Below are 11,933 nucleotides of genomic sequence, written 5' to 3'. Positions count from 1 at the left end.
GGGTGACTAACAAGTGATGAAACATACATCAAATGAAAAGAAGCATGTTCCTTATCTGAATGGCAATCCTACAAGGACAGTAGCAATTTCTAAAGAAGCAACATTGCTAGATATTAGTGTGGGCATTAGGATTAACTATGACAACCATTAAATACAACATTACTTTAATGGTGCCATTGCTTCATTTTACCAGCAACATTACATTCACAGCTGCTACAGAGTCGGTATTTGGGCACGGGAGAGTAGGCGGACCAGGACAGTTGCATTTTTAACAAAAAGAAGCAACTTATCTTAATGGCAAATTTAGCAGGACATAAAAAAAGTGCCATTGATTCATATTACTGGAGGCATTACATTGAAAACAACATTGGTTTAACGTGTCCTTACTTTTAACAGTGCGACTGCTACATTTTACCAGTGGCATTACATAAGAGTGGATATCTGGGTTGGTCCCATTTTTGTTCGGTATAGCCACCTTATACTGTGTGAGGCTAGCAAATCTAGTGCTGGACTTACTCTATTGACTTGTCCCCCAGTCCCCACTTTCTTTCCTTTTTCAACCAATAGATCGGGTTTATATTGAGTTTGTACTGCGTTTCCTTTATTTCCCTATTAGACCTAGAGACCAGTTGGATAGCCAGTCTCTGCTACTTTTCGCCCCTATTATTTCCTCTTTCGACCAAGTCCTAGATTCAGGTAACAAATCTTCCCTCACCCCCACCCCCTTTCTTCCTTGTTTGAACCAAGTAGTGCTAGATTCGAGCGCATGAACTAGTTTTACCTCTTAACAGTAAAAATTTAGGTGGCTTTCAAACAGCTAATCGATCCTATCTATGAGGGGGCCTGAGAAATAGTAAAAGATACAAATGCAGCGACGTCGGGAGCTCGGGAAGTAGAGCAAGGCCGGTTTCGAAGGAAGTTATAACTGAGGGTCACCGGGATGTCGCTAGGTGGGCGGCGGGAGGCCGGATCTGCCCACACTAGGCAGCGAGAAAGAAGGGGCCGGAGGCCCTCCCTAGCCAGCGGTGCTTGGGAGAGAACGGCAAGGCACGCTGGTCGGGACGTGCCGGCAGTGGGTAAGAGCCGTCGCTGAGGACGACCGTGTGAATGTTGCACCTTCTCACGTTCCCTGGCAGAGAGGATCCAGCTGGATCTGTGACCAGCGGTGAGCAGAGAGAGAGTGTGGCCACCACTGTCATGTTTAGATCTGGAGAGGACGAGACAGTGTGAAGAGAGCAACACTGACAAGCAATCGCACACGCTCATGCCTATATAGTGAAGTATACTACTAGTTTTCTTTTGTCTGCCAGAGCCGGCTTGACCTCGTCAATGACTGTTGAGAAGTCTTCATGCAAATGCCCCGGAGGCGCAGTTGTGGCCGGATTATAATATATAACTAAAAAGCGCTATAGCAAACATGCCATTGCCCAAACACAACTAGGGAAAACCTTATACACAGAACTTTAGCAGTAGCGCTTGTTAAAAAAGGGCGCTACTGCTAAATAGCAATAGCGCGTGCAGGATAAACGCGCTGCAGACACAAACGTAGCAGTAGCGCATCTACTTTTCAAAGCGCTACTACTAAAATTCACACTACTAAGCCGATAGGCTACATATAGTAGTAGCGGTCTTCTAGAAAGAGCGCTACCGCTGAGTTTATTTTAGCAGCGCGTTTACTGCTAAACGCGCTACTGCTAATGAAAAGAAACTTAAATGAAAAACAAATAGAAAAGTAAATGAAAATGAAAGAAATAGAAAAAGGAGAAAGGAAAAAAATAAAATGTAAAGAAAAATAAATGAAAAAGGGAAAAAGGAGAAAGGAATAGCAGTAACGTCTGTTCATCAAAGGCGCTATAGATAACGTAGCAGTAGTGCTTGTTTTGACCCCCGCTATAGAAAGAGAAAAGGAAATAAGAAAAGAAAAGGAAAATACATAGCTATAGCAGTAGCGCGTTAACTGAAAAGCGCTATAGCTAACTTAGCTATAACGCTTTTACAGAAACACGCTACCGCTAAGTTTGACTTAACCCAAAAGCGGTTTCCACCCGGCCACCACTTCTCCCCAAAATCTCTCGCCCACTTCGCCGCCGTCTCCCCAATTCGCCGTCGCGCTACTTCGCTGCCGTCTCCTGCCGACGTCAAACGCCCCCGGAGCCACCAGAGCCGCGCGCCGCCTATGCCACCGGAGCCGCGCGGCCACATCAACGCCATCGGAGCTGCCCTCGGCGCCAGCGGAGCCACCCTCGACGCCCTGCCTCCCTCGCCTCAACTGCCTCCCTCGCCGTCACCGGAGACGCCCCTCCCTCCCTCGCCACCATTGCCTCCCTCGCCACGACCGGAGCCATCCTCTGTAAGCCCCCACCCGGCCCTCCTCTCTCTCATGCATAGCAAAAACATTAGACAGAGAACTAGCTAGCTAGGTTAGCTAGTTTAATTAGGTTAATTATCTAGGTTAGTGCAAAAATTTAGTTAGGGATTTGACAGAGAACTAGTTAGGTTAACTAGTTTAATTAGGTTAATTATCTAGGTTAGTGCAAAAACTTAGTTAGGGCTTTGACAGAGATCTAGCTAGGTTAACTACTTTAATTAGGTCAATTATCCAGGTAAACTAGGTTAACCAACTAGGTTAAATAGCTAGGTTAATTAGGTTCGTTAGGTTAACTAACTAGGTTAAGTAGCTAGGTTAATTAGGTTCGTTAGGTTAACAAGCTAGGTTAACTAGATTCGCTAGGTTAGAGGAAAATTTATTTTAGAGCATTAGGTGAGAAGGGTTAGAGAAATGGAGTTCCTTTGCAATTTAATTGGGTTCTGTCCTAGGCAGAGAAGCGTTAGAGAAAATAATTTTTGTGTGTGTGTGTGTGAGAGAGAGAGGAATAGCTAGAACAGAATTTGGGTTCTGTCCTAGGCAGAGAAGTGTTTAGTGAGGTCATGTTGCAAAGGTTTTTGATTTTTGAAAAGACCACTATTTTTCTAGGAAAAGAATTTAGGCAAGTTTTATTTTAAAGATTATCCTTCCTAGACTTTTATTGTTGATTTTATCTTTTCATTGAAGTGGTCATGTTATATCTTTTCATTGAAGTGGTTCGATTGTGCCCATGTGGCCTTTTGTTGTTTCCAGGGAATGAAGCGCGGGTGGCCTATGTTTTGCCGGAATGTTGATTCATTTCTGTTCCGGCAAATTTCAGGTGCTCGATTTGTCCAATTTTAGCAAAGGTCATGCCGAAATTTTCCGTGAATTTCTGCATGACTTGTGCTACAAACTAGGACATATCGAGTGCCCGCGATTTACCGCACCGGGAAGGAGTCAACATTCCTGCAAAGCATAGGACTTTTTATGTCATTATTCATTTTATTAGGTCTAGAATTAATTGACTAGATTTAATCATAGGAAACATGGCTAGCAACGATGAAGGCCAGGGTTCTGGTGACTGTGACAACGTCTACCTGGCGGCAGAAGAATTTTTTAGGGAAGCCGACGATCAAGAGTTGATGTTGCTGGGTCCACCTGTCACATCGGAGATTGAGACCGAAATCGAGACCGGTGCTGAGACTGAGACCGACGCTGAGACTGAGACAGGCATCGAGACCGGCCCTCAGACTGAGACCGGCGCCGAGACTAGCGGAGCCAGTATAGAACAGAAAGCAAAGAGGCAACGGCTTCCTAACAAGCTCAGGACTAGTAGACTGGTGGTCACGGAGGTGGACGACGGCAATTTTGAGCCAAACGCGCCCCAGGAAGCGCGCGCGTGCTACGGGAATCAAATAGGTTGCATCATACGGACAACCGCCACCATCAACGATGAGAAACTACAGAAGATAGATAATATGAGGCCCTCCCTCCTAAAGAAGCTGCACCAGATATTCTTGTTCCCGGGCCGGAATGAAAAGGATTATAAAGATCCAGATAAGGACCCGGCAATTTAGAAGATAAACAAACACGCCATGACCAAGTTTAGCGACGCGTTGGCCGCCTGGAAATACAGGGTGAAATATCGGATCGTCAACAAAAAGGAACCCTACTCCGAGATTGTAAAGGATAATCCGACAATCACGGCAGAGCACTTTGAAATATTCAAGGTGGCTTGTGAGGCCAAAGCTGCCAAAAAAAAGTCGAAGTACATGAAGGGGCTTCAACAGAGGAACATTGGGTGCCACCACCTCGGAAGCCGTGGTTACGGCGGGAAGAGGTCCATATGGGCCAAGGAGGACGCGGAAGCCGCGAGTCTGGGCATCCCAGACCCCTTGGCGGAGTTCACCGTCCCGCAGGAGCGTGATGTCCTCAGGGCCCGACAATATTAGGACCCAGTGAAGAAGGTTTTTGAGACGAACGCGGTCACGACGGAGTTCATGAGACTGCTGGTAATTTTAGTTTCTGATCAATTCGACTGCATGTTAGTCATATTTGTAAACGATCCTTGTGCTTTTTGCAGAGAGAGCAGCACAGGATTGCGGCCAAAAGTGACTCGCCGTCTGAGGCGTTGGCGAGGCCCAAGTGGGACACTCCATTCAACCGGGCATTGAACATATTGAAACGACTCCCGGTGGAGACTCGACCGTCATATGGACGCGTGCACGGTGTCGGAGACGGCGCCACGTGGAAGAAGTACTACTGTGAGACCACGGAGGATAGAAAGGAAAGACGGAGGTTAACTGAAGAAAACATCGACAAGAAGGTTGAGAATGTGGTTGAGAAGAAATCATCTGAGACAGTCGCAACAGCGGTAGCTGCCGCAAAACAGGTGCTTGTAGATATGTCTACTTCCTTGGTTCCGGTCGTTTTCAACTGGAGCAGGCAAAATCCAGAAAAAAATGCAGCGGACTTTCCCCTTGCTGACTTCTTGGGGAGCAGCTCGACTAGCGTTGCACCAGCACCTGCAGCTGCACCTGCTCCCGCACCGGCTCCTGCACCTGCTCCCGCACCGGCTTCGGCACCGGGCGTGCTCGGCGGTGCTTCGTCTTTAGCTGAGCTCGACGCCCTCACTGTATCTGTCACACCGGCCCCCTTCAATAAATGTATAATCTCACGTTTTCGTTGCCTTTCGGATGTCTCACGTCGCAGACTTTTCTTTGCCGGCCGACGAAACCGCATGCACCATCACTACAAAAAAATACACTTCTGTGATGATACGTGTTTATCACAGTAGGTCACGTTTTCTGTCATGCATGTACATCCATGACAAATTTATGACAGAATCAAGATAGTCATACCTGTGCTATCGTAGAAGTGTTCCATGACATTACCAAAATTATCATCATGGAAGTGTCCACTTCCATGACGATAAATCGCGCGTCACAGAAGTGCTTTCGTCAAGGGTGACCGACATGTGGCATCCACCGTAACGGAACGCCGTTAAGCTAGCGGGTCCGGTTTTGGATTCCATAACCCGTTAATAGCCCCGACCAATGGGGATTTTCCACGTGTAAAATCATCATTGGCTGGAGGAAACACGTGTCGGCTCACCGTTGGGACAGATGTCATCCACTCATTGGACCCAAAGAGCCTATGATATGCCGACACATGGCACGGCCCAACAGAGGCCCATTCCTGTGAAAAGGCCAGCCCGTTTGACTTGGTAAAAAGGTGGCGGACCGGCCCACGGCAAGCCTGTTAACGGCCTGTTCGCATATAGCCCATTTACAGCCCGCTATCCTAGGGCCCGTTTACGGCCTATCCAAATTAGGCCCAGTAGCGTCATCTGGGCCGTCCAATATAATTCCAGCCTGTTTTAACTTCTGGCCCATGACGTCTTTCGGCCCATATGAGGCCCTTAGTAACCCTCGGCCCCTTAACGGCCCGTGGTAAAACTGGCCCATAATGAACAGTGTATCACTTTATACCCATTAACGGCCCATTATTCCGTTGGGTCGTTTCCAACCCATGATATCTTTCGGCCTTCTCAGGTCCCATTTATTCTTGGGCTCATTTCCAGCATTCGGTTACTTACGGCCCGTTACCGTCATTTTCTACTTGTGGGCCAAATTCAGCCTGTGGTTACAGTCGGTCCGTTTGTGGCCCGTTAATACATTGGGCAGTTTTCATGTCGAAAAAACCCGTTGGGCTGTTTTCATAGAGTTATCAATACGGCCAATAAACGGCCCATTATTTTCCACGAATAGTACGGCGCATGATTGGCGAAATGACGATACGCCCCGTAGAAGGCCCATGGATCCTACGGCCCATAAAAGTCCCATGGATCGTACGGCCCATAGAAGGCCCATGGATCCTACGGCCCTATAGAAGGCCAATGGATCTTACGGCCCGTAGAAGGCCCATGGATCATACGGCCCGCAGGAGGCCCATGGTTACAACAGTCCGTGTGTTGCCATGATTATTTTGGCCTAGTTTCCAAAAATAGGTTATTGTGGCCACTAGAAAAACACAGAAAAAGAACTACAGTGACTACAAGCAAACAACTAAACAAGACAATAAGGCAATAAATAAGCAAGCAATTAACGCTAGCTTATTACCGCTATTACACATATTACATCCACTGGGCATCAAAGTTCGCCACCAGTGCAAATATAGGGAACGAAGCAGCATATTACATACACTGGCCGTCAAAATTGGCCACCAGTGCAAATAAACGCGGCAGCAAAACAAGAGCATAACTGAAACAACTTCATAAGAGCTCAAGAAACGTGGTATCCACCATGCTGGCAATAAGCTTAGCAAGCTTATTAGCTTTGTCCTGTTTGGCGCTAAAATCCTCCAACGCTTGCTGTTGCACCAGAAAGTATGCATCTGAATGCTCCAGGGACTTCCGCAGTCCTTCCGCTTCTTGTCGCAGCACAGCTGATCGATGTCTTTCAGCTTGTAGTTGAGACTCAAGAAACCGAACTAATTCAGACAGTGAGTTTGAATAGCTTGTGCAAGCGGTAATGGCCAGTAACTCCAACATTAAACCAAGACAGGACTTTGGGGTTGTCTCACTGTCTTCGAGATAGTCTTCCTTAGCTGTTTTATCAGCTTTGTTGGAGACCAACAAGGATGTGTCACTATCCTGAACCTTATCTGCATTACTTTACCATTGCTTAATAAGGCACTCTTCCCCAATATTCTGTCAGCATTCTAAAAGAAGAAACAAGCAGACACATAACAGTTTAGCATGTACTAGTATATGAAACTCATTTCGGTGAACCAGTTCATTAGTAAGGTGGACAGGATTAAACTACCAAGTCTTCTATTGCAAGTACTAGTACATAATAAAAGCATCAAACAAACATATATTTATGTCCTATGGTCACTGCATTGTCTTGCCAAATCAAAATAGAGACACGATTCAAATCGTATCAGTTCAAGACAAAGCAGCAGTGAAAGAATACAAAGCGTGGGAAACTATACGGCACAACAAGATTTCAGATGGGTACCACGGGTCTACATGTACAACAACACTATTGGCTCTGTTGTGATGCTAGTAATGTGCATGATATGAGAAGTCAACTGTATACACAATTGAAATTCAAATCAACAAAGCTATTGATAAGAGCAAGCCTGTTAAAGAAACATGCGTGAACATACCTGCTGTGCCATTGAAGTTTCGATTGGATCCTTCAATTTAAAAATAAGTTTGTATGAGTAAATACAGTGATACAAGAGCAAAGCAGTATGCACGATAGCAATCATAGTTAAAAAAGGCGCGCCTAAGCGAGCGCTTAAGCGCGCCTAGGCTCTAGGCATTGGCGAAACGCATTGCGCATAACTACGCTTAATCTGTGCATAACTGCGCATAAGCATGCGCTTTGGTCAGTAAAGCGCAAGGTGGTGGCAAAACGCACAATTAACGCCTAGCGCTTTTTTGAACTATGATAGCAATGGAATCTTAAATTAGAATAGTCGTTCTTCAGGTTTAGGCACTTGTTCTACATGAACAGAGTACAGTAAGACGCAAGAATATAGTACTTAAAAATAGAAAATGAGCTCATAGACCTTACCACATTCTTGGTTCAGGACCAGTACAAAACAAGGCGTTCCCACTCATCGTCCAGTAAATGTGTCTCAGGAGAACGTAAGGGAATTTGATGAGTTTCTTTGCTGGTGAAGTACGTTTTCTTCTGGTAATTCCGATACTGCCACCAAGCATTCTTGAAGATGGCAGAGGTATTAGCACAGGTTACCTCATCCCGAGTTTCCAAATCGGTCCTTCTCTATAGAGAAAAATGGGAAAATTTGCTGTATTATAACCATCATGGAGGTAGGATGTATGGGACAAAGCAAAGTAATTGCCATGAATAACATTACTTGCACATAACTCCTGGATAAACACCTATAACTGGCATTTTCCTTCATCTTGAGTATAATATTTAAAAGATGGGAAGATACGCACATACGATTTAACAACATCAAGTGCGATAGATGCTAAACTACGACTAGCTGGTTGTGCTTCCTCCACAGGAATAGGCGTACTAACTGGTGGAGTTGGGGCTCACCGTGGTAGTACTGGCCCTTTGGGCACTGGAGCTGCCGTACTAACTGCTCTTGTTTGGGAGCTCTTTGGTGGAGATGGTGCTGTGTCAACAGGAACTGGGTTACTATCTGCTGGGGTTGGGGTTAGATTGGGTGAAGCTGGTTCTCTGTCCATTGCAGTAGGGGCACAATCTGCGAGAGTTTGGGTTATGTGTGGTAGGGCTGGTTCTCGTGCATGTACAACCGGGGTGCTATCTCCATCAAGAGGTAGCACTGTTTTATTTGAAGACCGTGTTTTTAGTCTGCTAGATGCTGGCATCACCCGCTCCAATTCAAATGGCTGATAGACAGGAAACATAGTTGAATGTACATACATTGTATGAGAGACAGATGCAATAGATAGTGTGGAAAAAAGAGGGCATGAAATAGTTGACATGTATATTGTTTAACTAAAACGGATAGCATGACATAATTTCACATATATGATGTCTATCTAAACTAGATAGCATAGCATAACATAATTCAAAGATATGATGAATAACTAAACAGGATCGCATGACATAATTCACCTACATGTTATCTAAGTAATCAGGATCACATCATTTAATTCACATATGAGATTTATATGCTAAACAGAGGGCATTAGATATGATGTCTGAACTAAGAACATGGTGTTGAATATTGTGTATATGATGTCTAATCTATGCAATGCAAGACACCATATGCATGATATGAGCAGTATAACCGTGCCAAGTTAGAGCATACACCTCGGTGGGGGAATAGGACTGGTCATCTGTCTCTGAATCCATCTGTGAGGAGCTATTGGGACCCAACAAGAGATCTGCTTCGACAAGTAGCACTGTCTGCGCAGAAGGCGTTGTTTTCACTCCAGATTTTTCAATCTCCCACCCAAATGGTTGATTCACAGGAAGAGTAGTTTAATGTACAGACATTATCGACAAATGGAAATGTAATGATGAAAAGGATGGGCAAGATATCATTCAAATATATGATTCCTGGTTAACCAGGATGGCATTGCACATTTCACGTATATTATGGCTGGCTAAAAGACATGAGACTGCACAATTCCCATATATGATATAGAAACTAAACAGGTGGCATTACAGAACATGTCTAAACTAAGCAGATGACATATATGATGTCAAAAGTAGGCACTGCAAGGCAACATATGGATGATATGACTAACATCATCATGCCAAGGTAGAGCAAACACCTTGGGGGGTAAATAGGAGTGGTCAGCGGCATCTGAATCCGCCTCAGAACAGATATCTTCCTCTGGATTACAATCTGGAGAGGGGTGGGGAGGGTTTGCCATTGAACCCAGCATGGAGCGATGTCTGCATGACATTGTATTGCCACGCAAAACTCTTCTCTTTTTCTCTACATGTTCAGCATGACTGTGTACAATATCTGACATGCATACGAAAAAATATGGTGAGATTATGTAAGGAGAGCATGCAGAAATTTAGAGTGATGGTAACAACCAGTGGATGGATCCAAAAATAATGATAGCAGGCTGATGATTGCTTTAATTTAATAAAAAGACAGATGATGATTGCTTTACTATTTGTTTCCCACCCAAGATGAACAACATAGGTATACCCTAGGTGAACCAGATATTAGACAGAGATACTATTCATTGCTTCCTCGATATGTGCCGTAAGACGTCAAGGCTTAAGCAACCCCAGTGAGCCGTAAGACGTCAAGGCTGAAGCAGCACAAGACAGACATCGTCAATCTCAAGTGGGATTCTAATAGCATCTCCAATAGATGATGTAAAATAGATGTAAAATTTACATCACCAAAAACCACCTGACTACAACAGATGAGGTAAAAACTGTTGACTCTGAACTTAACTGTCGAAACTGAAATTTACTGTGGAATCTGAATGTTAGTGTCGAAATTGAACGCAATGGTAGTAGAGAGGCACTTGACATGTAGTTTAGGAAGGGCCTGCAGTTCATCTTCAACCTGCACCCCCCTCAGCCGAACCGCCGGCCCCAGCGCCGCCTCGCCGCCCCGAAACAACTCCCCACCGCCGGTCTGCCGCCGCCCCGGCCAGCCCTATAGGCCCCCCGCCCCCACCCTGAACCCTAAGATAGATAGTGGGGTACCTCTCCGGCGAGACCCCGTCCCTACTGCGGGTGGTTCTTCCTTAACTCCGGCGAGCCCCCCACCCCCTGAAAATCGACTGACCCAAAAGTCGATTCAGTCGACTCAAGTGTAGCTAAATCGGAGCAGAGCAGCAGCACGAGCGAGGGGGAGAGCAGCAGCAGAAGCGCGAGCGAGCCTTTTGTTTGTTTTTTCGGGTTGGTTCGTTTCCTCCTCCTATCTACGCAATTCTCTGTCTTCGTTCGTGATCATCTTAGGCGAAAGGATATGTATAAATTTTCTGGAGGGGCGGCTGTGAAAGGGCGATTCCCCCTTTTCCATTTAAGTAGGGAAGGGGGTGATTGATGAGAGCCGGAGCAGCAGCAACTGGGCGAGCGAGCGATCAAGCGAGAGCCGGAGTAGCAGCAGCAGCTCGAGCGAGCGAGCGAGAGCCGGAGCAGCAGCAACTGGGCGAGCGAGCGATCAAGCGAGAGCCGGAGTAGCAGCAGCGCGAGCGAGCGAGCGAGAGCCGGAGCAGCAGCAGATCCAGCTGGTATGGATGCCGCCGCCGAAGGGGCCTCGCACTAGGGGAGAGCCGCCATGGAGATGTCGCCCGCGGCGCCGGCTTCAAGGTAGCCGCTCCATGGGGGTGCGGGATGGAGCACCGTCGGCACTGGGAGGTCGAGCTAAGGAGAAGGTGCGATGCGATGAGTGTACAACCTCTTTGGTGGCGCCGAGTAGGCCTCAGCTTCGTCCGAGGAGTCGGTGAGGATGCCGTGGTTCCGGTGGAGCAGGTTAAGGCGGCGCTGTGGGGATGGAGCAGCCGCGATAGACGAGGCGATTGTCGGAGCAGCTCCTTGGAGGTGGAGGACGGGGCGGCTGAACCGGCGGGACGACGAGATGGACGACGGATCCTCATCCGGGAAGGTGGACGAGGGACGTCGAGCTGTTGCGGTGGACGACGTCGTCGGGGAACAGGCTCCGGCTGGGCAGCGGTGAGGTGGCGGACAGAGGAGGGTGGGGTTTCGCGGCTGGAGTGAAGAGGTTATGGCGGCCTGGGATTTCGAATGGCTAAAAGGAGGCGATGGGAGGGGGTGAACCATGACTTAGGGACGCGCTTGTCCAAAATGTAGGGTGTGTTACAAAAGAACCCCCCAGTGATTTGAACTAGCGGCCCTTTTGGCTCAGGGTTAGAAGGGGGATTTCGCGTGTCGAGATTTGGCAGCTGGAGGGAGTTTTCGCGCGCGTTGTAGTTTCGGGATAGCAAGGCGCGGGTTGTGAAGGTGCCAGTTTTGGGAGCACGATATCTGAATTTTCGGGATATAACAAGGCGCGGGTTGAATTTTAGGGACAAGCCTAACGAGTAATATTGTACTTGTACGTACCAAATCAATTCGCACTTCCCTCAACCAAAAAG

Source organism: Aegilops tauschii, chromosome 4 (assembly GCF_002575655.3).
Source record: "Aegilops tauschii subsp. strangulata cultivar AL8/78 chromosome 4, Aet v6.0, whole genome shotgun sequence".
NCBI classification, from domain to species: domain Eukaryota; kingdom Viridiplantae; phylum Streptophyta; class Magnoliopsida; order Poales; family Poaceae; genus Aegilops; species Aegilops tauschii.
The sequence above is the reverse complement of the archived record's forward strand: the minus strand, read 5'-3'. Positions refer to the sequence as shown.